The sequence below is a fragment of the Zingiber officinale genome, chromosome 3A (assembly GCF_018446385.1).
Source record: "Zingiber officinale cultivar Zhangliang chromosome 3A, Zo_v1.1, whole genome shotgun sequence".
Lineage (NCBI taxonomy): Eukaryota > Viridiplantae > Streptophyta > Magnoliopsida > Zingiberales > Zingiberaceae > Zingiber > Zingiber officinale.
The window spans coordinates 7,654,292-7,678,712 of record NC_055990.1 but is presented as its reverse complement, the minus strand read 5'-3'; the positions used below and the strand labels follow the sequence as shown (position 1 = coordinate 7,678,712).

Genomic DNA, 24,421 nt, shown 5'->3' with positions numbered 1-24,421 from the left:
CCTATTACAAACATGATCAATTACTCTCTCTCTATTTGATATATTTATTTTAAAAAAATAATATTTAGAGTGAACTAGAATATATTAGTAATATGATTTAAAGTTAGGTATTTTTTTATTTTATTTTATACATTTGCATCGAGTCAATAGGGACTTGAATAATACAAATGTAACTAGTTAACTCAATGACATTGAGTTGTAGAATTATGACTTTTTCTAATTAATAATCTTTTCCGTTTATAGATCTGGCAGAAGGGCGCTAGTCGACGGTAATTTGGTCGCTCAATTCTATTGTTTCGAAGATGTAACCATCCCCGTCGGATCTTCATACGGGCTCTCATCCGACGCACTCATCGTAAAGTATTCCACGCTCCGCACCTCGGTCCAGGCTCGCCTACAGATCCGAGGAAAGCTTTCCGTATCTATCGTCTCGTTGCGAGGCGGGCGGAGGTAGCAATGGAGAAGGGGAAAGGCGTTGCACGGCGATGGGCGGTGGAATTCGCCGACAACTCTTCATATTCCTCGCCTTCTGACATCCCAGATCCCCTCGGTTTCACCCGATCTTCTTCTGATCCCGTACTGCCCTCTGTTAGCTCTCCTTCTTCGATCTGTTTACCTACGTCACTTGGTCTGTTACACTGACTTGTTTTGGATGCTGGTTCTTATCCCAGGATGATGCAAATGCCAGCCGGCAGAAGCGGCTTGGAAGGCGCAGGTTCTAATATTTAGGGTTTTGATTGTCCTTGTGCTCGATTGCAGTTTATTTAAGTTCGGGTGAAAATTTTCAAAAATTGAGGAAATTGTTTTTGAGATGTTTTCATATAACTGATAGGAAAAAAGTATATTTGTGCAATGCATATGAAGTTTGCGCTCTGTCAATTTTCAACAAATCGAGTTTGAAAATTCTATGAGCGCTATGTAATGAAATGGTATACATACGCAACAAACAAAAGCTTTTAGTGTTAGTGAGAGGTATGGTGGTTAAAATGAGTTTAACACAAATCGGATATGTAGCATACAATCCAAATACTAAATTTAATCTATCATCTGAAGAGTACAGATTTTTTTGTACATATCTGCATTAATCATAACAGAATCTGTCATATCTATTTGCATTAATTAAACTACCTTAGGTAAATACCAGTAACCTTGACACCTTGAGAAGGGAGCAACACTTTCAATATATTCTTGCATAAGACATCCAGATTAACACACTCTGTTATGTGCTTATATGCTATATCATCAGGACTCCATGTCAACAAATGATTATTTTTAGACTTATTGTTTAAACTAATTGTAATGAGTTTTAATATTGGTTCACCATGGACCAAGTTATTAAAATAATTTGTTTTACAATTAGTTTACTTTTATTTGAAGATGTCCAGATAGATGATTCTTTAAACAAAGCTTCAAAGTTTAATTAAAATAATCATCCCTTTTTCTTTCAATCTTTAGTGATCAACATCCACGATACCTGGGCCTTGGTGGTTAAAACATGATAACATTTTTCAGTTTCAAAAATTGGAATCTAACGTTGACCATATTTGTAACTGATTTATATCAAACCAGAATGGAGACTGGCATGGAAAGATATATAATGCCCTTGTTTCACATTCATATAAATGTTTACTATTTTTTTTTTCTCGTTATACTTTTTGCCTATATAATTCTTATACAAAAGACTTGAACTGAGTTGTTTGATTTTGGTTTTAAACTATCAATTCATGTGGGTATGCCAAACTAAAATGTGGGCATATGAATTTTGTTTGGGTTATTTACTATAGGTTCGTTTTTTGATGGATTGCTTTATTTGTCTGTGAGTGAAGCTTAAATTTATGGATGCTTTTGTGGGTTAATATCATAACAAGATTTCAGATATGCAGAAAATATGATTTAACTAAAATACAGTTGCTCCTTTATATTGAAAATTGTGAAGGTTAATGAAACCTTTTATTCTAAAATTGTAGTATCTGTGCTCGTGCATATTATAGACTCAACCTTGTCATGTTTCTGATAATTAACACTTCATTACCCTCTTTCCCATGTCCGATATTGACACTCTAACAACGTTACTCCACACCTAATATCCATGTTTCCAAATTAGCACCTTCTGAGGACTACTTTTTGTGGCACAGACCAAGTGGTTCAGATCATGGTAAAGGCTTTCTAATGACTTAATTTTATAGTCCCCTAACTTTGTACACGGCACCCAAGATGGATTTGGTTTGGGAAGGTCCACAAGGAAGATTAACAAACCCACAAGTCATACTCGCCCCCTAGGAGTGCTTTTTTTACTACTTTAATGAAATATAATTATGGACGCAATGAAAGGATTCTGTCTGCTTGTTCAAATAATAATAATAATAATAATAATAATAATAATAATAATAGACTTACTTAGCCATGATTAATAAATATAAAAAAGAGCAACTCTTCAAGAAAATACAAACAAACATGAATTTTTTGTGTTTTGGGCTACATCACTTTGGATTGCTTGAGCAAAATGGTTGTTGTAGCATGTACACTTAGGATTAAGCTGACTTTTACATGCAACTGTTTTTTTTTTCAATTATTATTAATCTATGTTTATAGTTGATACGGAATAAACCTGTTCCCTTCAAAGGAAGGAAATTGCTAGGGGAAAAATTAGTGAAAAAAAATCAAATAATCGCAAAATATTTTCCATCCGACTAATTTCTTGGAGGAAAGAAAAGACTGAGGGAAACTTAAATCTTAATTTTTTAATTTAAAACATAGAAAAAAACATTAATGAAAAGCAAATTTGAAAAGGAAAAGTAATTTTGAACTTTTTTGATGTATGAATTTGAGCTTCATTGCTCTTAGAAGTGAGGTTTCCTTACAAATTGGATGGAAACAATAAAGAGGAAAGCTTGTGAAAATTATTTCCTTTATATTTTCCTTCTATCCGAAGGGGAGCCTTGGCGCAACGGTAAAGTTGTTGCCATGTGACCAAAAGGTCACGGGTTCGAATCCTGGAAACAGCCTCTTGCAAAAAGTAAGGTAAGGTTGCGTACAATGGATCTTTCCCCGGGATCCCGCATGGCGGGAGCTTCGTGCACCAGGCTGCCCTTTTTTTATATTTTCCTTCTATCCTTTATTTTTCCCAAAGGAAATAGAGGGAAAGTGTGACAAGAAAATCTCTATGCATCCTTATTTCTTTCTCAGTTTGCTTCCCTTAATTGTAGATACAACTAGGTATGTTTATTTGTATTGCACCTATGAACAACACATTTTCGTTCCGTCTATTTACATTCTTGATGGGGAAGGTGACATTACAATCATTGTGCTTTTTATTTTACTCTGACTACTGGATTCTGAAGTAATTGATAATGCAAATGCTTTGTGATTAATTGTTAATTATCATTTCTAGGATAGTACTTGTCTATCTTCTTGAATTTATAGGTTGCAATAATTATTTTTGTTGCCATTAAGTATTGCACTTAGTGACATGTCTAGTTTCATTTTTCTTGTTTTACTCGATTTCCTTAACTGCACAGCATCATCATTAGACTGTGTTTTTCTTTTCCTGTCGTGCATGTTTTAATTTGTGCCATATGTTCCCCTTTTTCTTATGAAGAAAGCTTGGGAAGTGGCTCAAGCCCCTTTCAAGAACTTGTTAATGATGGGGTTTATGATGTGGATGGCTGGAAGTACAGTTCATTTATTCAGTATTGGTATCACCTTCTCGGCCCTTTGGCAACCAATAAGTGCTCTTCAAGGAGTTGGAAATGGTTTGTAATAATTAGTATTGTTATTTTTGATATAATAATATGCAAATTTTTTGCTTTTATGTAGCATTTATTTATTTTATCACTCCATGCATTGTGGTTTTTCTTACATTGGCTATATCGTTTCTTTAATCTTTCAGCCATATACATGTATGCTAACTCTTTTCTACACATCCAATTTAGTTACCATTAAGATCTACTAAACTTAATAACTACAATATTGACAACAAGATATATATCTCAATTTTGGCACCAACTTGGATCATACCTCAAAGAATAGTGTATTGTTGCCAATTTCTACCAATACATGTTATAGGTCAATGACAATCCAACTTTATCAACCTAGGTTTTCTTGCATCGCTTGCAATTTACACATTGTTATAATCTCTCGACTCTTTAATCAATCATATTCTTCATCTCTCTTAAAAGAAATTCTTAAAAACAACTTAGCCCTCTATAACAACTTGATTAGCTCAAAATCAGCTTGCAGCCATTCAGTTCCAGCACACCAAGTTCACGGGCACTAGCTGATTTGTTAATCATCTTGCAGTCAAATTTTGAAAACTATGTTTTTTTTTTTGGTTTTTGGCTTTAATACAAGTGTAAGTTCAGATTATAGCTCTAAAAATGTTAGAAAGTTTGAATTTATGAGGTATGCTGATTTGTACTCGCACCTTGGAATTTGACATTGTTTGCAATCTCTGCTTGCGTCAAAATTTGAGACAAATAAACTTTTCTAGGTTCTTGACACAGGTCGTAATATGTGTTTGGGACTACAAAAATATTGTAAATCTTGGATTTATAAGGTGCAAGTTGAGTTACAAATCACTTTGTGCCCTAGTTTGCACACTAGAGATAATGAACTTTGTTAAGATTTAATAGGGCAAGGATATTTCGGCAGTGTATCTCTAGGGGCACTCCAGAAATGCAACAAATTGTGAAGAGCAAAATGACTTTTTCTCTTACAAATATTTTCTATTAATCCGTCTTTCCGGTATTGTTATATATATATTCAAACTCCCCACCTTTAGCTGGAAACTCTCTGGATCTAGATTGGTTACCACTAGACAAAGCAACTGTTGGTTACACACATTTAAACCAGTTTTTTAAACTTCTTTCTTTTTTATATGCTGCAAGTCTACAATTTTGAATTCTTGGTAGTTTGCATTTACTTTCTCAGATGTGGTGTTATTTCTCTTGCCATTTTTGTAAACCTAGGCTCCCAATGGTTAACATTCAATTATCCCACATTTTTTATATGAATACTGTTTTTCTATCTTCAGTTTTCGAACCTTACAAGGATCCAAGGGTGGATACTCTTGCACCCAAATTGCTCTTTATTGCCCTTAACTTGGCCGCGATGGCATTGGGTGTCTGGAAAGTAAAAATCTGACCATCTAAACTATGTAGTTTGTGCAAGTTGTTACAAGGAACCTTCAAAAAGTTATCTGACTCTTTGACAGCTGAACTCATTGGGTCTTCTTCCTACACGCATCGGACTGGGTTTCTTCACTACCTACTGCTCCAGTATGTTGCAATTTCATGCAATCCCTCTGCATCATTTCATTGATACATCATCTCTACTGAAATAGTGCTGGATAAATGATTCAGAAGCATCTTCAAAACAAAAATCCAGTTTATCTTTTCGCTCATCATTTGTGTGACTATTCTTCAGGAAGTTGAATATTCTAGCGGGGGACTTCCTTTCCACTAATGTGCTTCTTCATCCTTGGCTTTGTTTGACGCTAACATGGATTCTCATGGCGTAGTGGAAATTTTTCTGTCGGTCACAGATTTTTTATTCAGTCATGTGAAAATGTGATGAACTTCATATATTGCCCTGTTTGAGGGCTTAAAGACTTATTGAACATTGTATTAGAGCTTGGTTACCAAGTGTTTTAGATTTTTGGCTTAAACTTCATTGAGTCTAGAAATTTCTGTTAACTATGTGATTTTTCGTTGATTGTCTACATTTTTTATGCTTGTCATATAGATAGAATGTGTTTCTCGATGGGGGGCATGCAAGAGCAGTTGCATTCTATTTATCATGCAGCCTGTTCTATGATTTTTGGTGTTAGAACCATTAACGTCATATAATTTCCATATGCTCTTGTAAATATAGTTTAGATTCTCATTACGTATGTTAGCTGTGGCCATCGTATGATGCAAAAAATTAAGGCTGGTACTAAGGAATGGGTCAGAAAATAGAGTGGTCTGTTCATATTTAGAGTTATTCCTTTGCTTGGTTTGACATTCCACCCGATATTCTGGATTGAGTCGCTACCCAATGCCTGATTTCAGAACCGAGAACTGGAACTCTTTTTCATTTGTAGCTCGATCTCAGCCTGGACAACTCGCGTTCCTATTCGTCCATACGCTGATCAAAAATCAAATCCTAGCAGCACCCTATACTTGTGTTGATATTCTCTTTTGCCACTCTTCCTTTAACCATTGATTTTTTTTGTAACTCTTATCGTGTGAGAGCAGAGACCATAGCTGAGGCACGAGACCGGTGCGGAGCTGTTGCTTTAGGTGGTGAATGATATATTGAACACGACAAGGACATGACATCAAAGGAGTTGGGATGATAGGAAAGGACGTGGCAAGGGTAAAATGATGTTCCAAAGGTTGCGGAGATGGAGATAGGGAAGATGGAGGAGAGCTGTGAGTTTTGTCATTGTATTCGGAATTAATAACTTTCTTTATAATTTTAATCATATAGATTATAAGACAATTTATATGATTTTCGGGATGAAATAGTAAATATTCAATTATAGTTTATCTTTAGATATTGTTCTGCATTGCAACCTAAAATTACATGATGTAGATATAGGTTGAGGGGTAGAGAACAAATTAGGGGGACGAAGGAGGGCATTTTGATCTTTTTGCTGGTTAGGACTTTAAGGGGGGGAAGGATGCACTGTAGCCGGCGGTGTTTTTCTTCCCTCTTCTTGGAATTTTGCTCCCCCGTCGCCAACAGAACCAGAAAAAAGGGCCTTCTTCCTCCCTCTCATGCTCCTCGCCGACGTCGGTTGCCGGTCGGCAAGCCGACACCTCTTTCCTCTTCCTCTTCTCCTTGACGCCAGCTATAGCCTTCCTTTCTTCTCCCGCTGGACACCATGCCGCCAACAAGAACTAGGCGTCTTCCTTCCTCTCCCTCTCATGCTCCTCGCCGGCTCCCACTCCGACGCCGGCAACCACCTCGGTTCCTCTCCTCCTCTTCCTCTCGCCACATCCGCCACGACCGGGAGGAGGGGAAGCTTAGTGCTTCCTCACGACGCCGCCATCGAACGAACTCGGCATCGTCCTCCTAGCCACCTGAGCCCACCAGCCGACACCGGCAGCCGCCCCCTTCTCCTCTCCACGCCACCATCACACACTGTAAGACGTCGCCACCACTGGACCAACCCTACCGCCTACGAGCACCTCTCGCCAGAGCCACCTCAGCGCCATCCTCCCTCTGCTCTCTCTCTCTCCTCTCCTCTCACCGGAGTTGCCGCAAAGTCGTCCCCCTCTCTTCCTCTTGCCGGAGCCACCCCTCTTCTCCACGCTGCCTCAACCAAGGAGACGACCAACAGCCTTCTCTCCTCTCCCCGGCCAACGCCGCTGCACTCGTGCCACTACCCGCGCCAGGCACGCTCGGCCATATCCCCTTCACCGTGCCGCACTATCGACATCTTCGCGCTGCAACCGCTGCCCCCTCTGCATGATGGCTGGTTGTTGTCATCTTTGAGAGTCCGACGATGCTCCAGAGTGGATTTCTCGTCGTCGTATGCTTGCGATCTGCGGGCCACTAGGGCATTCCCGCCCTTCGTGCCGTTATTGTGTTATGATCTTCGTGTTAATCTGGCTTGTGTCATGTTTTGGCCTTCGTGCCGTTATTGTTATCCGGCCTAGGTGATACTATCGTCTCTCGGCCTATATGTCGAAGTTATATTCCGGCCTGCGTGCTGAAGTCATATCTCGGTTTGCGTGCTGATTTCATATCTCGGTCTGCGTGTCGATCTCATATCCTGGCATGCATGCCGATCTCATATCCTAGCCTGTGTGCCAATCTCATATCCCTGTCAGTGCGACACGGTGAGGTCCCGACCTGCATGTTATCTTTCAGACCCAAATAGCGCTCGACTAGATGTCGTCAGATCTAGATCTTCATCCTGCTCGAAGTCACCTACTCTTCCAGGTTCTGACAACTCGAGCAGCATCCTATCTGAGGGCCCCCCCTGGGCCAGGGTATGTTCTCTGTACTCACTCCTTATTCGTTTCATTATTTTAGTATTAGCATGTTATTTATATATTCGTTGGATCTACCTCGAGCCTCGGGGGTACCAGGGACCGGGGGGATCTGGTCGCTGGCTGCAGGTAGCGTTGACTAAAAGACTTTTAACGACTTGGTCAACACAGAAGTCATCTTAGCACACCCCCTTCCAAAACGTCACGACTCGGTCAATATTCTGACTCAGATTCCGGACAGGATTATTACATATTATAGTTTATCTTTAGATTTTGTTCTACAGTATAACAACAAATTATATATTATTTTTACGATTTCTCTCCAATTTATTTGATTTTTCATCTTTATTTCCATTTTAATTATGATACTATTTGATTCTCTTCAATCACGTGTATCTCTGCAAGTTAATGTTACTCTAAAAAGTTATACATAACCGTTACAATATTATTTCATTTCATTTTCATTCGTTTAAATTATGATTCTATTACATTCATATACAAGGTAAACGTATGACCATCATTAACATTCTAGAAATAAGTCAAAACTTGATTTGCAAGACAACGGCAATTTACCAAAAGCCGTAATTAGTTTAATGTATTTATCAAAAGGTACATTCTCGTTTGGTATTTACTAAAATACGTAGTTTACCAAAATCAATTCCCAGATTACCCCTCTAGCTAATCTGGCAATCGTCTTTTTCAAACACATTTTTCCAAGCATCCAAGTCGAAATTAGAATTGCAAAATATTTTATGCTTCGGATGCACGTCTTCTCACCATCTCTCTCCCTCCATCCCTCTGCGTGGTGTTATAAACCTGAAAGAAATATGAACCCTGTGCTTACCATTGCTGCTCGTGCTGGTTGGCAGGATTGCAATAGAACAGTTAGGTTTATGATATAATGGCGTAAGAGTCTAGAGGAAATCAAAGGACAAATGCAGTTAAGAACGTCAGCCGAGAAGGACAAACTTTTTGCAAGAGGGAAAATAGTAGAAGAATACATATAAAAATTTAGACATGTATGTATTGATTTTTTTACTGTAAATTAGGGTAGTGTTGGTTAATAAAAATTACAGTATTGGGGGAAAGGGTGGCGGCAAAAAGTGTTGTTGTAGTTTATTTTGGTAGTGTGGGGAAAAAATATTCAACAATACTTGAATTATGATGTAATAGAAGACTTAATCGATTTAAGTCTTATTATTTTCTGACATTGATAGTTAAGTTGGGCTAAATATTTTATATTTATGGTTTAGGGTTTAGTCAATGGTGGTCCTAGTTTTCAAGAAGTATCTGCTTCAAAAGGGGCCTGATATCATAGATATCAGGCCCAACGTGTTATGTGGGTAAAACTTTGCTTTTACATCAGATTGTTCTTTTTCTCGCTCAACCCTTCTTGGTGGTTTCATTTGAGCAAAATTACAATTTAACTACAGCAATAGATTATGTAGTTGCAAATTTACTAAATTAGTTTGTAATTTATTAATCAGGGATGATCATATAACTGAAGAAATTCTCTCTGAGATATGGAATACTCTTGATGCAAATGCTAGCATTGGACATGGAGCTAATGTAGGAGAAGTAGCCAGAACAAATATTCCATCATTTTCACAGTACAGTTATGTGTCTAACACAAATAGAAATACAAGCAGTAATTTCACATTTGATCTAAATGAAGAAGCTAGTATTCAAGAAGATGAAGTTCTGAACCCGTGTACAACACTTGGTGATTACTATGAGGCTACTTGGAGTGAGGAGGAAGGGTATTATAACCGAAATGGAGAGGAAATGCAATGCAATATAGATGTACAATAATTCTTTGTTGATGATATGCAGACTGAACAATATGAAATATCTCAAGAGCAATACAGTGACTTAGAGGAGGAATTCCTAATAGTTGATGATCCATATATTCTAAATTTTCGATTGCTTCAAAGGCCAATTGAAGAGGCAACAGATCAGCATGAATTTTTTGTAGGACAGATTTTTCCATCTCGACAAGAGTTCAAGATTGAACTTGTGAAGCATGCCATGGTTAAACATCTGAGATATAACCTAGTTGACACTCGGAAAAATAAAGTAAAAGCTGTCTGCTTTAATCAACCGTGTAAGTGGAGAATAGTTGTCCGGGGTGATGTAGAGTTCATTGTTATAAAATATATAAAGGAACACTAATGTGGCACCATTAGGGAAAGTGTTGATTATCAAGCATGCTCTTCATCCTTTGTAGCTTCTTTTCTTGAAGAGCAATTTCTTGCTAATGAACAATGCAAGTCAAGTATAATTATAGCAGATATAAAAGTTAGGTTCGGAGTGATCATATCCTACAGAAAAGCATACATAGCTCGAGAGAAAGCGATGAAGAAAGTTGTTGGAGATTATGACCAAGCATATAAAGATCTTCCACTATATCTGCGTGAGTTAAGAGTAACGGATCCTGAAACCTATGTGGCACTACACATAAATGGGAATAATTAGTTCCAACGTTGTTTTTGGGGGTTTGGAGCTTGTAGAAGAGTATTCAGGTCTTATCTTCGTAAATTAATTAGAATTGATGCCACACACCTAAGAGGCAAATATCCGGGTGTGTTGTTGATGGCTACATCAATAGATGCTAATGGCAATGTCCTCCCAGTAGCCTTTGGAATCGCTAAAGTTGAATGTGGGTGTGCATGGGAGTAGTTTCTGGATCATACGAAGAGATTCTTTAATGTTGATCCAAAGTCAATGAGTATAGTATCAGATAGACATTGTGACATTATATCAGCAGTTAGGAAAGTCTACCCTACGACCCATCATGCTTTTTGTTGCCACCACATATCTTGCAATATGGTAATAGATACTGCAGTAGGTCAGGTTTAGGGTTGCTTTGGGCAGCAGCTCGAGCAAATACAACACTAAAATATGATCTCATAATGCAGTCCATGCTTGAAAAACATCCAGATGCTCATAAGTGGCTTCAGAACATTGACCCTAAAAGATGGCTAATGCACACTTTAGTGGCAGAAGGTACACAATGCTAACCACCAATTGTGTAGAGAGTTTAAATGCTTTGTTCAAGGAGATGCGTGAACTTCCCATAAACAGGTTAATTGATAATACCAGAAGAAAGGTAGCTCAATGGTTCTTTAACCGTAGAGAGGAAGCGTCAAAATTGTATGTTGCGTTGACACCTCATGCTAACAAAGAAATGGAATCAAGGAGGAAGAAAGCTAGACAATATAAAGTTCACCCCTACTCTCAATCCGAAATGGAAGTAGAGACATGGGGTGCTTCATACATTGTTGATTTGGAGAGAAAATATTGTAACTGTGGGGAGTTTCAAATTTCAGGATTGCCTTGCTCACATGCAATTATCGTCATAATTCACCGGAACACGGATACACTCCCATATTGTGAGCATTATTTTCATTCACAGAATTGGAAAACGACATACATGGATCATATTTACCCCGGTCGAAGCAAGGAATTTTGGCCTAGGGGAGTAAACAATATTATAATGCTATGTCCCCGTAGCCTTGTGCAACCTGGTAGGTGAAAGAAGGCAAGGATCGAGTCGAAACATAATGGAAAGGTAAAAATCAAATGCAGCAGGTGCAAACAACTGGGCCATAATAGGAGGACCTGTAGAATGTCGCCAGCCCCCTGGTTCTTGACTGAATTGTAAATTGGAGGAGTTGAGCCATATGTTTTGTATGAATTACATATATAGGATTGTAAGAAAAATATTTGTGGGAAGTGATGTTTCTGTTATATAGGTTTATGGAGTATTTATTTTGTGTTACAGTGTTATTATAGGAATGAGAAGTGTAAACCATCACCTGCAAGGCGGAAATAATACTTCACACCATATCTCCATTGTTTAAAATAAAAATGCGAAACATTTCAATTCAACAGAAAGAGGTTAGTAATTTCAAAGTCACGTAAATATGTTGTGAAATATAAATGAGTTAAAACTCGCACAAAGAGATAGTAGTAATCCTTGCAAAATAAGATAGGATAGCAGTTCTCGGTCATTGAAAAATAAAAGAGGTGCACTGTTCCGTGTCAACTGGCACGGAGCAATAACTTCTTGGACATGGTGTAAAAATATGTTTTGACACCAGATATACCTTCTTCTTAGTCATACCTTAACAGGGAATGTGATTTCAGGTAAATCCAAGTAGGGGAGGGTCATCAGTGGGTTTTGGTCAAAACTCACTGATGAACAAATATGCACATCAATCGAGAAAGAGGAAAACGAAAGAAGACTCAGTTAACAATGAGAAAATAAAATAAAATTCATTTAAATATAGATGAAGATATAGTAGGGGGATCGAGCCTAGTGATATAAAAGTATCCATATAGCTGAACCCACTTAGTGAAATAAAGGATTGTTTGTTCTTGTTGTAGATGAAATCCTTCCTCTTATTCATATCATCATTCTGCTATTCCAAGTTTTTTTCTAGAACAGTTGCATAATTTGTGATTATTATATGTACTCATCACCTTTTTTACTTGACCAGTTTTTGCTCCCTCTTCTGTTTACTTCATAGGTGTCTAGGTCCATTAGTGGATTTTGACCAAAACCCACTGATAGCCCTCCCCTACTTGGATTTACCTGAAATCACATTCCCTGTTAAGGTATGACTATGGAGAAGGTATATCTGGTGTCAAAACGTATTTTTACACCATGTCAAAGAAGTTATTGCTCCGTGCCAGTTGGCACAGAACATTACACAGCTTTTCTTTTCATTTACCCTATGGAAGCACCTTTTAAAATTGATCTTATTTTATTTTTTTGATCAGGATCCTTTTAGCATGTTTGGAGTTTATATTAGGGGAGATAGAATCAAGCCTTGATATGCTCTCATATCAGGCCCACGTTGGGCCTGATACGAGAGCATAGCATGCCCAACGGAGGCTGATTGTATTTTTTTCCAACACCTATAGAGATTTAAATAGGGCTTTGCTAGCAGATTTAGGCTCCTTGCAACTCCAGAATCCCAGTAGAACTGCAACGGGTCCAATCATAGGTGTCTAGGTCCATTAGTGAGTTTTGACCAAAACCCACTGATAGCCCTCCCCTGCTTGGATTTACCTGAAATCACATTCTCTGTTAAGGTATGACTATGGAGAAGGTATATCTGGTGTCAAAACGTATTTTTACACCCATGTCCAAGAAGTTATTGCTCCGTGCCAGTTGGTACGGAATAATGCACAGGTTTCCTTTTCATTTACCCTATGGAAGCACCTTTTAAAATTGATCTTATTTTATTTTTTTATCAAGACCCTTTTAGCATGTTTGGAGTTTATATTAGGGGGAGATAAAATCAAGCTTTATGAAACGATACGATACCAGGCCCAATGGAGGCTGATTATATTTTTTCTTATTCCAACACCTATAGAGCTTTAAATAGGGATTTGCTAACAGATTTGGGCTCCTTGCAACTCCAGAATCCTAGTAGAACTGAAACGGGTCCAATCATAGGTGTCTAGGTCCATCAGTGGATTTTGACCAAAACCCACTGATAGCCCTCCCCTACTTGGATTTACCTGAAATCACATTCCCTGCTAAGGTATGACTATGGAGAAGGTATATCTGGTGTCAAAACGTATTTTTATACCATGTCAAAGAAGTTATTGCTCCGTGCCAGTTGGCACAGAACATTACACAGCTTTCCTTTTCATTTACCCTGTGGAAGCACCTTTTAAAATTGATCTTATTTTATTTTTTTGATCAGGATCCTCTTAGCATGTTTGGAATTTATATTAGGGGGAGATAGAATCAAACTTTATGAAACGATACGATATCAGGCTCACGTTAGGCTTGATATACTCTCATATCAGGACCACGTTGGGCCTGATACGAGAGCATATCAGGCCCAACGGAAGCTGATTGTATTTTTTTTCCAACACCTATAGAGATTTAAATAGAGCTTTGCTAGCAGATTTGGGCTCCTTGCAACTCCAGAATCCCAGTAGAACTGAAACAAGTCCAATCATAGGTGTCTAGGTCCATAAGTCGGTTTTGACCAAAACCCACTAATGGCCCTCCCCTACTTGGATTTACCTGAAATCACATTCCCTGTTAAGGTATGACTATAGAGAAGGTATATCTGGTGTCAAAACGTATTTTTACACCATGTCGAAGAAGTTATTGCTCCGTGCCAGTTGACACAGAACAGTGCACAACTTTCCTTTTCATTTACCCTATGGAAGCACCTTTTAAAATTGATCTTATTTTATTTTTTTTATCATGACCCTTTTAGCATGTTTGGAGTTTATATTAGGGGGAAATAGAATCAAGCTTTATGAAATGATTCCATACCGGACCCACGTTAGGCCTGATATGCTCTCATATCAGGCCCACGTTGGGCCTGATACGAGAGCATATCAGGCCCAACGGAGGCTGATTGTATTTTTTTCCAACACCTATAGAGCTTTAAATAGGGCTTTGCCAGCATATTTGGGCTCCTTGCAACGCCAGAATCCCAGTAGAACTGAAACGAGTCCAATCATAAGTGTCTAGGTCCATTAGTAGATTTTGACCAAAACTCATTGATGGTCCTCCCCTACTTGGATTTACTTGAAATCACATTCCCTGTTAAGGTATGACTATATCTGGTGTCAAAACATATTTTTACACCATGTCCAAGAAGTTATTGCTCCGTGCCAGTTGGCACGGAACAATGCACAGCTTTCCTTTTCATTGACCCTATGGAAGCACCTTTTAAAATTGATCTTATTTTATTTTTTTATCAGGACCCTTTTAGCATGTTTGGAGTTTATATTAGGTGGAGATAGAATCAAGCTTTATTAAACCATACGATACCAGACCCAACGGAGACTAATTGTATATTTTTTCCAACACTTGTAGAGCTTTAAATAGGGCTTGCTAGCAGATTTGGGCTCCTTGCAACTCTAGAATCCCAGTAGAACTGAAATGAGTCCAATCATAAGTGTCTAGGTCCATCTGTGGGTTTTGACCAAAACCCACTGATGGCCCTCCCCTACTTGGATTTACTTGAAATCACATTCTCTATTAAGGTATGACTAAGGAGAAGATATATCTGATGTCAAAACGTATTTTTACACCATGTGCAAGAAGTTCTTGCTCTGTGCCAGTTGGCACGGAACAATGCTCGGAACAAAGCTGACCTTGTACTCTTGAAACTGAGTGTTGGTCCAAGCCTATTTGATTTTCTAAATAATCCCAACCGTTACCATGTTTTAAGTTTTGAGAAGATATAAATGATGTGCAGTATAACTTATATACATTATGTCTTTTTCCACTGATAAGCACCAGCATCACATTTTGTATATTGTGACTTATACAATACTAATCACTATGCAATATTATTAATATTCCAGTGATAGTTTATAATTTTATCATATACTATATACCACTGTATTAAACAACAAAGACTACATACAAAGATATTAAACTACCTACACTACGTAATAATTTCATTTACATTCTATACAAGTTTTTGCATTACAAAACTATGGATATTTAATCCAATGTTTTAAAATACTTATCCCTCAAAATTGATACCATTACATCAATTCTAATCTTTTTCATGTCTCCTTGTTTGAAGTCCATATTCATATCATATAGGAGACATTGAATGTATTACATCACAAAAAAGCCACAGTCAACACTGTAAATAACAACATTTTTATGGTCAATATTTTTTTTATCAATAACTTCTATTCACAATCTGTGCTCGATTTACCTTGCTTGTTGTTGTGGACATTCTATTGTGCAAGAGACCCATTCATCGAACGGATAATGCCTTTCCAAGTTTGGATCAATAGCAGCAACGTGCTCACGACTATATAGTTTAAAATCTGATACCTGAAGATTGAAGAGGAAATTTTCATTTTCCATCAACTAGCATTTATATTAGAATATAACCATACACATTATTTTTAGATGCTCGCTGCTGCTTCAAATTCATATTTGTATTTACTTCCACTTGCTAGAGAATTGTACTGCTTGAACGTCATTGATTTGGTGTCCACCAGCAGCAAGTGGAAGTGTGCATTATCACTGCACAAAGGTATAAAAATATACCTTACCTCTTCATCTCCTATATCTGTCTTTATCAGGTGTTGGAAGGTAAACTTACTTGACGATTTAATTAATGACTACAAATATGCAAAGTCATACATATATCACCAAATAATTAAAAGAATTCTAATTTTTACTCTTCTCAAATAAATTCCTTACTGTGAAGAATGTTGGACAATATATTGACTTGTTGTATGTGCTTCCAGACGGGAATGCCCCCCTAACTAGAATTTTACAATACGTGTCGATTACATCCCCTCTTGTCAACATCTCTCCATTCACACCAGATAAAAGGGAATACAAATTTAAACAAAAGGGTGGTTCCTCCCAAACTATATCATTTGTAAACCTACAAAGTAAACAAATCAGAGATTATTTTTACAAATTTAATTTTGATAACCTTAGATCAACTATGTAATTAGATAAGCATATAATTGTTTTGACTAATCAACTATGTAATTTACATACTTTATTTTCTCCAAGGCTTTTAACAAGTACGCCACCTCTTCGTCTTGTTTTTTTTTCTTGGAAAAGTTAAATTGCTTCTTCACATACTATGCACATAAACAAAAAAGGCAATTAGATAATCCATTAAATCTAACAAATTGTTGGTTGCTACTCGGAAAACCTAATGGTTCTACTGTACAAAAATTTTGTACAAAGGTCTGAACCTTTTCCTAGCTACCATGTGTTCTTTTAAATTAAACTTGGATCGCCTGTGGAACTTAACACGTTTGATCCTAAGCTTAATTTATTTGTTCTTTTAGGTTTAGACTTGGATCTCCTGCGAAACTTAACACGTTTGATCCAAATCACCTAGGTTATTAATTTCATTAAATATTAGTTTCCAAAATTAGCTTCCAGTACTGACGCGGCGAGGCACATGACCTTCTTGGATATGGGAGCAACCACCACCGACTAGACAAAGTCTTTTAAGGAAAGTTAATATTTAATTTCCTTAAATAACTTTAGGTCAACTGAAAAGAACAATCAAATCACAAGGAAAAGAAAAACAAAAGAACACTATATCGAAAACAAATTCGAAACATTAAAATCGTATGCCTCTTGTATTTGGTATTATTTCCAAAAATAACTAGTATGATCCGGAAAGGAAAAATACTAGTTATACCTTTTAGAAAGACCTCTTGATCTTCTATCGTATTCCTCTTCTAACCTGATCTTCTATCGTATTCCTCTTCTAACCTCGGACGTTGTGTGGGCAACGATCTTCCGAGATGAGAACCACCAGACACCTTCTTCTTCCTTGCAAGTTTCGGCCATCAAAACTTCTTCTAGGATGAAGAGGTTCGGCCACCACCACCATGCTCCAAGGGATGCTAGAAACAAAGTTTTCTTTCTCTCCTTCTTCTTCTTCTTCTCTAAACTTGATCCGGCCACCATATGAGTCTCCACAAGAAGGATGAGGTTCGGCCATCAAAGAGAAGAGAGGAGGAGAGGATGGCCGGCCACACCAAGGAAGAAAAAGAGAGAGGAAAAATAATAGAGTTGTTAGCCATGAAGCCTCCTCTACCCCCTCTTTTATAATCCTTGGTCTTGACAAATAAGGAAAATTTAATAAAACTTTCCTTAATTCTTTTGCCACTTGAATGAAAATTTATTTAATTAAAAATAATTCTCTTTTCATCATGTTAATGGTCGACCACCTTTAATCCCTTAATCAAGGAAATTTTAATTCACACAAGAATTAAAATTTCCTAATTTGTTTCCGAAAATTTATAAAAAATTCTCCATTAATTTTTCCCTTCATGGTGGTTTGTAAAAAAGAAATTTTAAACACTTTCTTTTAAACATGTGGATGATTTTCAAAAAGGAAAATTATGATAAAAACTAAAACTTCGTTTTAAAACATCTCTCCATAAAAATAAATATTTTTAATTAAAATTCCTCTCCTCTTAATTCCATGTGATCACCTTGTAAATTAATATTCTCACGTTGACTTAATTGGCAAGCAAAAAACGTGAAAAACTTCTCGCGTTGACTTGGTTGGCAAATAAAAACGTGAGTTGCTTAAACAAAGCTTCTCACATTGACTTGGTTGGCAAACAAAAACCGTGAGTTGCTATTCTTGTTTAAGCAATCGGCATTTCACAGCAAGCAATTGCTTTTTACGTTGATCACAATAACATGAGGCATCCTTGGATACGCCAATAACATGAACTTGAAGATAGGCTTGTGTGGATACAAGACTTTTATATAGAGGTTACAATAAGGATCGAGAGGAGGAATTGATTTTGGTCTCCCGATGAAATTAAGCATCCCATGTTCGCCCCGAACACACAACTTAATTCCATCAATAATAATTCATTCCACTAAAGAATTATTATTGAACTACCACACCAATCCCAAATTATATTTTTGGGCTCCTTCTTATTATGAGTGTGTTAGTCTCCCTGTGTTTAAGATAACAAATGTCCACTAATTAAGTAAATTACTAATAACTCACTTAATTAATATCTAGCTCCAAGAGTAGTACCACTCAACTTTATCGTCATGTCGGACTGAGTCCACCTGCAGGGTTTAACATGACAATCCTTATGAGCTCCTCTTGGGGACATTCTCAACCTAGATCACTAGGACATAGTTTCCTTCTATAATCAACAACACACACTATAAGTGATATCATTTCCCAACTTATCGGGCTTATTGATTTATCGAACTAAATCTCACCCATTGATAAATTAAAGAAATAAATATCAAATATATGTGCTTGTTATTATATTAGGATTAAGAGCACACACTTCCATAATAACTGAGGTCTTTGTTCCTTTATAAAGTCAGTATAAAAAGAACGACCTCAAATGGTCCTACTCAATACACTTTAAGTGTACTAGTGTAATTATATAGTTAAGATAAACTAATACCTAATTACACTACGACCTTCCAATGGTTTGTTCCTTTCCATCTTGGTCGTGAGCTACTGTTTATAATTTATAAGGAACCGATAACATGATCTTCTGTGTGTGACACCACACACCATGTTATCTGCAATATAAATTAATTGAGTAACTACATTTATCATAAATGTAGACATTTGACCAATGTGATTATTATTTATAGATAAATGTTTATACCAAAAGCTAGACTTTTAGTATACATCCTAACACAAATTACAATGAAATTTGCAGATATCGTCTTACAGCAATGGCTTGTTCCTCATTTTGTCATATTTGGCAAACATATCTACATCCTTCTCTGCCTCTTCATCAGATTTGTCTTCCATCAATTGTACAATATCAATTTCTTCTTCCATTTCATCCAAATCAATTTTTCCTTTTCCTTTGCCCACAACATCAGATTCTTTGACAACTTGTTTTCCTTCTCCTAGACTTGACACTTTCTCCGCAGGCTCACTTATTTGTATATTTCTACGTTGCCTCTTAGGTAAAGTTTTGAGCCACAATGGACTATCAATTGGAGTATCCCTGTAATTATAGCGACTTCTGTCACGTCCTCTACTACTTCCTGTTGCAACACCTACAGGTTCAATTTGAGGATCATCTACAAGCTCGCTATATTGAGATTCCATGTCTTTATTTTCAACTACTTTAAGTAATTCTTTCACTCTCTCCTTCAATTGCATGTTCTCCATTGTTAGCTCTTTAATTCTGTTTGCTTGAATAATGCAATTACAACACTCCTTAATAATCTGCCTTCCTCCTTCAATGACTTCAATTTGTGATGTCTCCATTGCATGTGGACTGTCATCAACGCCAGCAAGGTTCTCAACCAATGATTTTTCATCTTGGTTAGGGATTAGGTCTATCACAGCCTGTAAGAATATTAAATCACATGTTAAAACAAGACTTTTTAACCAAACTATAGTCAAAGTATTCAAAATTTACCTCTTCATATGAGACTTGATCAATCAATTCCCTCACCTTATTAATATGTGAAGGAATATTTCTCCACTTATTTATTCTTGCTCATTTTATTTTGTATGGTTTTTGGATTAGAACATGCTCCAAAAACCATGCCGGATTCATCATAAGGGTTAACTATTTATAAATGTCCGTAAAATATTAATAAATTTCACATAAATTATACACTTACTGCCAAAAGACCAGCAAATCCCTTTAGGTAAGGGAGGTTAGTGTTAGAATATTTTGTCTAAGTTGATGAAAATATGTCCCCAATCTTAGATAATTGTAGAGCCATAAATTCATGGATTGCTTCAACCAGTTGAATCTATCAAGATTCTCAAAATCATCTACTATATCTATAAGACATAAAGAGACCTTATATGTACTAGAAGAAAATAATACACAAACAAATATATACAAAATATAGAATTTATAAAATAATAAAACATTATCTTCGCTTTCAACGCGATTCCCATAAAATTTAAGCAACTCCTCAATTCTTGATCTAGTAGCTTATTTTTTGTTTGAGAAGTAAGTTAGAAAGAGGTTATTGGATGCTTTAGCTGAATTCATTGGAATTGAAGCTCCTCGGTCTGTAATACCAAGTAGCAATGAAACGTCTCCTTTTGTGAAGCCAACCGGAACACCTGATCAAGTTAAATTATTATTAGATTTCTACCAACACATACAAAAATATTAGGAACATCGTGGACCTGATACGATGCCATATCAAGCACACGTTAGGCCTGCTATTGCATCGTATCAGGCCCATGTTGGGCCTGATACGACATCGTATCAGGCTCACATTGGGCCTGATACGACATCGTATTAGGCCCCACGTTTAACAAAAGATTATATTACAAAATTATAATTTGTACCTGAAAATCTAAAGGTTTGACTACTTGAATCCCAATTTTGAAATATATTTACCAAAATCCCACGGATGTGCTGCATATCTTCTATGTCCAAAAAAATACGAAATGGTGTCTGTTTGATCAACAATATGTGTCGGTCATGTAAAACAACAAACCCTTCATGCGTTCCTTTCTTCGTGGATGCTTGAAAAAACTTTTAAAGTGACCTTGGACACTGTTCCAATGCAGTTTTTGTCCAACATCTACTGAACCCTATACTTTATAAAAATAAAAAAATTAAATCATACTAGTTCAGCTTCTTAAAATCACAGAGTTTGTAAAATAATAACCTTTACAGCTAATTGATGTGGAGAGGATGATGATACACCCGATCGACGTCTTTGCGCTATTATGATACTGGATGGTTGACGTAAACCCTAGAAACCTTCACTGGTGGCTCGCGAACAGTCCTGGTTTTTAATTGTCACGAAATGCTTGATGCCGCTTGCGAAACACTCGAGGTCACTAAACTAGGGTTTCACAAGAGGGCGCTGAACTCGCATGTTACGAATGAGGGAGGTACAGAAATGATCGAATTTATTTTTTTTAAATCAAAGTTATTCAAAAATGTGATTCAGATGTCTGGGAAACAACGACTAAACAGAGGAGATTGACGGGAGGGTTATATTGAGTATTACACATCATTTACCTGTGCCTTTTGATAAATACCAAATGATGATATATCTTTTAGTAAATACAGTATACCATGTACGTCTTATGGTAAATTGCCGACAAGGCAATGTTATCGTAGAAAGTGGTACACAACCGTTACAGTAATCTCGTAACGTTTTTAACGTTATTTACGGCGAATCTCGACTGGCGCACCTCCTCACCTCTAGGATGAGTATCACGACTCCGAAGTGTCACGGTCCAAACCGTTATATTTATCGATTTCTTTTTATCTCATATAAATATCCTAAAATGAGCGTGCTAGAGCATGCTCTTCTTCAACGCGCTCCCGCCGCTACGCTACCTTGTCGCAGGCCCGGCCCTGGAGGAGGGCAAACCTGGGCGATGGCCCTGGGCCTCGATTTTGAAGGGGCCCAAAATTTTTATTTTTTTAATATTATGTTTAATAGTGGAGGAATGAAAATTAGGGCAAAACTTACCGATGGAAAAGTTGCAAGCCTGCAGGCTGCAGCGCTCGCCGTCACGCCGCCTCCCGCCTGCACCTGCGCCTACGGCCTACCGCCTACGAGAAGGACTCAAGATGTCTTCTCCTCCATGTCGCATCTCTTCTTCTTGCTCACGGCTCCGCTCTTCAACGGTTAGCTCTGTCTTCTCCTCCCTGTCGGCTGTCGCATCTCTTCTCTTCTTCTTCTACTTTCGCATCTCTCATCTCTGTCACTTCTCACGAATTTCTTACCGTTGCTTTTGTATCCACAGAGATGAGAGATGATAAATACAGGTACAGCCCATGGAAATTGGAATCGAATTAGAAGTTTCATTGTGATTTGTGAATTTGAGCTTTGGTTGTCTATTGATCACTGTGCTTCCTCCGTTCCTTGCCGGCGTCGCCGCCGGAAAACGCTCGTCCACATCCTCGAATGCTCGCTTCCCTCTGAAACATCTGGTGTTTCAATTTATAGTTTAGGTATGTTAAATTGCTAACTTGCCCTAGTTTCACTTTATCTCTGCACCACTCCTAGATTTCTGTAATTTATTTTTTTCCCTTGCATATCCTCTTCTGTACTATCAGTCTATCACAATACATAGATTAGGACAAATAATAATGTTTTATTTGTTATAATAGGTGTGAGGCTTTCTCAACTTACCCAAGAACCTATGATCTTATTCATGTGGTGGGAATTAACTCTTTGATAGAAGATGCAACTTCGACCAAGGACAGGTATGTGGTCATTATCTAATAGTTCAGTTTTATTATTTAATTGATGGACAAAAATTTATGAGAGCCACCAAAATACGAAAGTGGTGTTTGTAAGTCAAACATATCTTAGAAGTGGTGTTTGGTCACAATTCAATTAGTCCTCTTGATTTAAGTCTTCTTACCACTCAAAATTTTAGTGGTTATGTCGAAGAACAAATAAACAACATCAAGAAATTAGATAAGTTTGTGAGTGCATCATTCGCAAAATGAAAAATATAATGAAAAATATAGTTTTTTCAACAATCACCACTCGACTACTATTTTTAGAAAAGGAAAGCTAATTTGGATTCATCTTTACAAAGAATTCTTTCTGCAAGTTCATTATGATAAACTCAAGCTTTGAGCATATGGACTAATTTATAAAGGTCTTTGAAGAATCAATAAAATCGGATTCAAGATTGAACTTATAGGTGAATATGGTGTTGTAACCATCTCATTGTGCCTTATTTTAGAGAAAATGAGAATACAAAGTTTATTTGACTTTTTTAAGCAGAAGGAGAACGATGCAAAAGCTAATGTGATTTCTTGATTTTTTGGAGTGCTTGATTCTTCGATCTATTTGATCATAGGAGTGAACAAGATAAGTGGAGTAATCCCTTGGATAGAGACATAGAGTGGCCAAGCTACTTCACGAGAAAGTCATTATGGAAAATACGTTACTCTTTATATTTGAAACTGTCACCTTAGCCACATACATTACTCTTTATATCTTCTTTAGTAAGGTGGATTTAGTGTCACTCCTTGGAAGGTAGATTCTTTTATGGTTCCCTTTCTTATTAATGGTTTCCTTGTTGAAAGAAAAATTTTCTATTGGTATATTTGGGCTAGTATAGGATCGACTAGTGTCTTGCTGACTGTTTTCCTACAACTTATGGTGTCAAGAATTGGGATGCGATGAGGAATAAGATGGCTTCTGAAACAGAATTCGAGTGAAGAAATGAGCAGATCACCTGAGATTCACTTTCAATGATTTCTAATTTCTGTTGGCATTGGCATGTGGTTTGATGATATCTTCCCATAAAACCCCTCAAGACCTGCTTCCACCAAATGATTCTCATCTTTAGTAACTTGAAGAACTAACAGTTTATTTTAGTGCCATAAGTATAGTCCCTTCATCTTGAACTTTTTCTTTCACGTTTGGAATCAATAACTTGTTTGCTACATAACATGTGCTAATAGGTTACTAATAGGGGGCTACTGCTATTACTAATCTGAAAAAAAAAAATTAATCCACCATAACTTAGAGTGATACGCCTGTGCTCAATGCTACATTTTTTGCTACATGATATGTACTAATAGGTTTTTAATAGGAGCTACTAATGATCTCAATACAATTGACCTCCACCATAGCTTGGAGTAGTACAACTTAGCTAACCTTAAATTAGTTCCCACGTTTTGAGTTGATTCTAAGACACAGATTTGGTAGCTTATTCATTAAACTCTTAGCTTTTGGGAATTGCTTAGTGATTTCTGCGAATGTGTCATTGGCCATCATTTTGTGCAAAGGGAGAAAGATGTTAGCTGCTTTTTGCAATGAGTTGTTGGCACATGCTTGCTGAGCCCTACCTCAATTATTTGACTCCAAACTTGTCATTTCTATTGATTTTGTCTTTTTAGTAGTTCCATTTCTGACATTCAGCTATGAAAAATAATTAAATCATGATTTTTTTTATTTATGTGCAATATAGAAATGCCCACTCGCC

The 24,421-nt window shown here is 37.0% G+C and overlaps 1 pseudogene; it reads left to right on the top strand.

The window, feature by feature from the left end:
* The first annotated feature begins 331 nt into the window (after nt 1-331).
* Nucleotides 332-5,665, top strand: LOC122051136 (annotated as a pseudogene).
* The last annotated feature ends 18,756 nt before the right edge of the window (nt 5,666-24,421 follow it).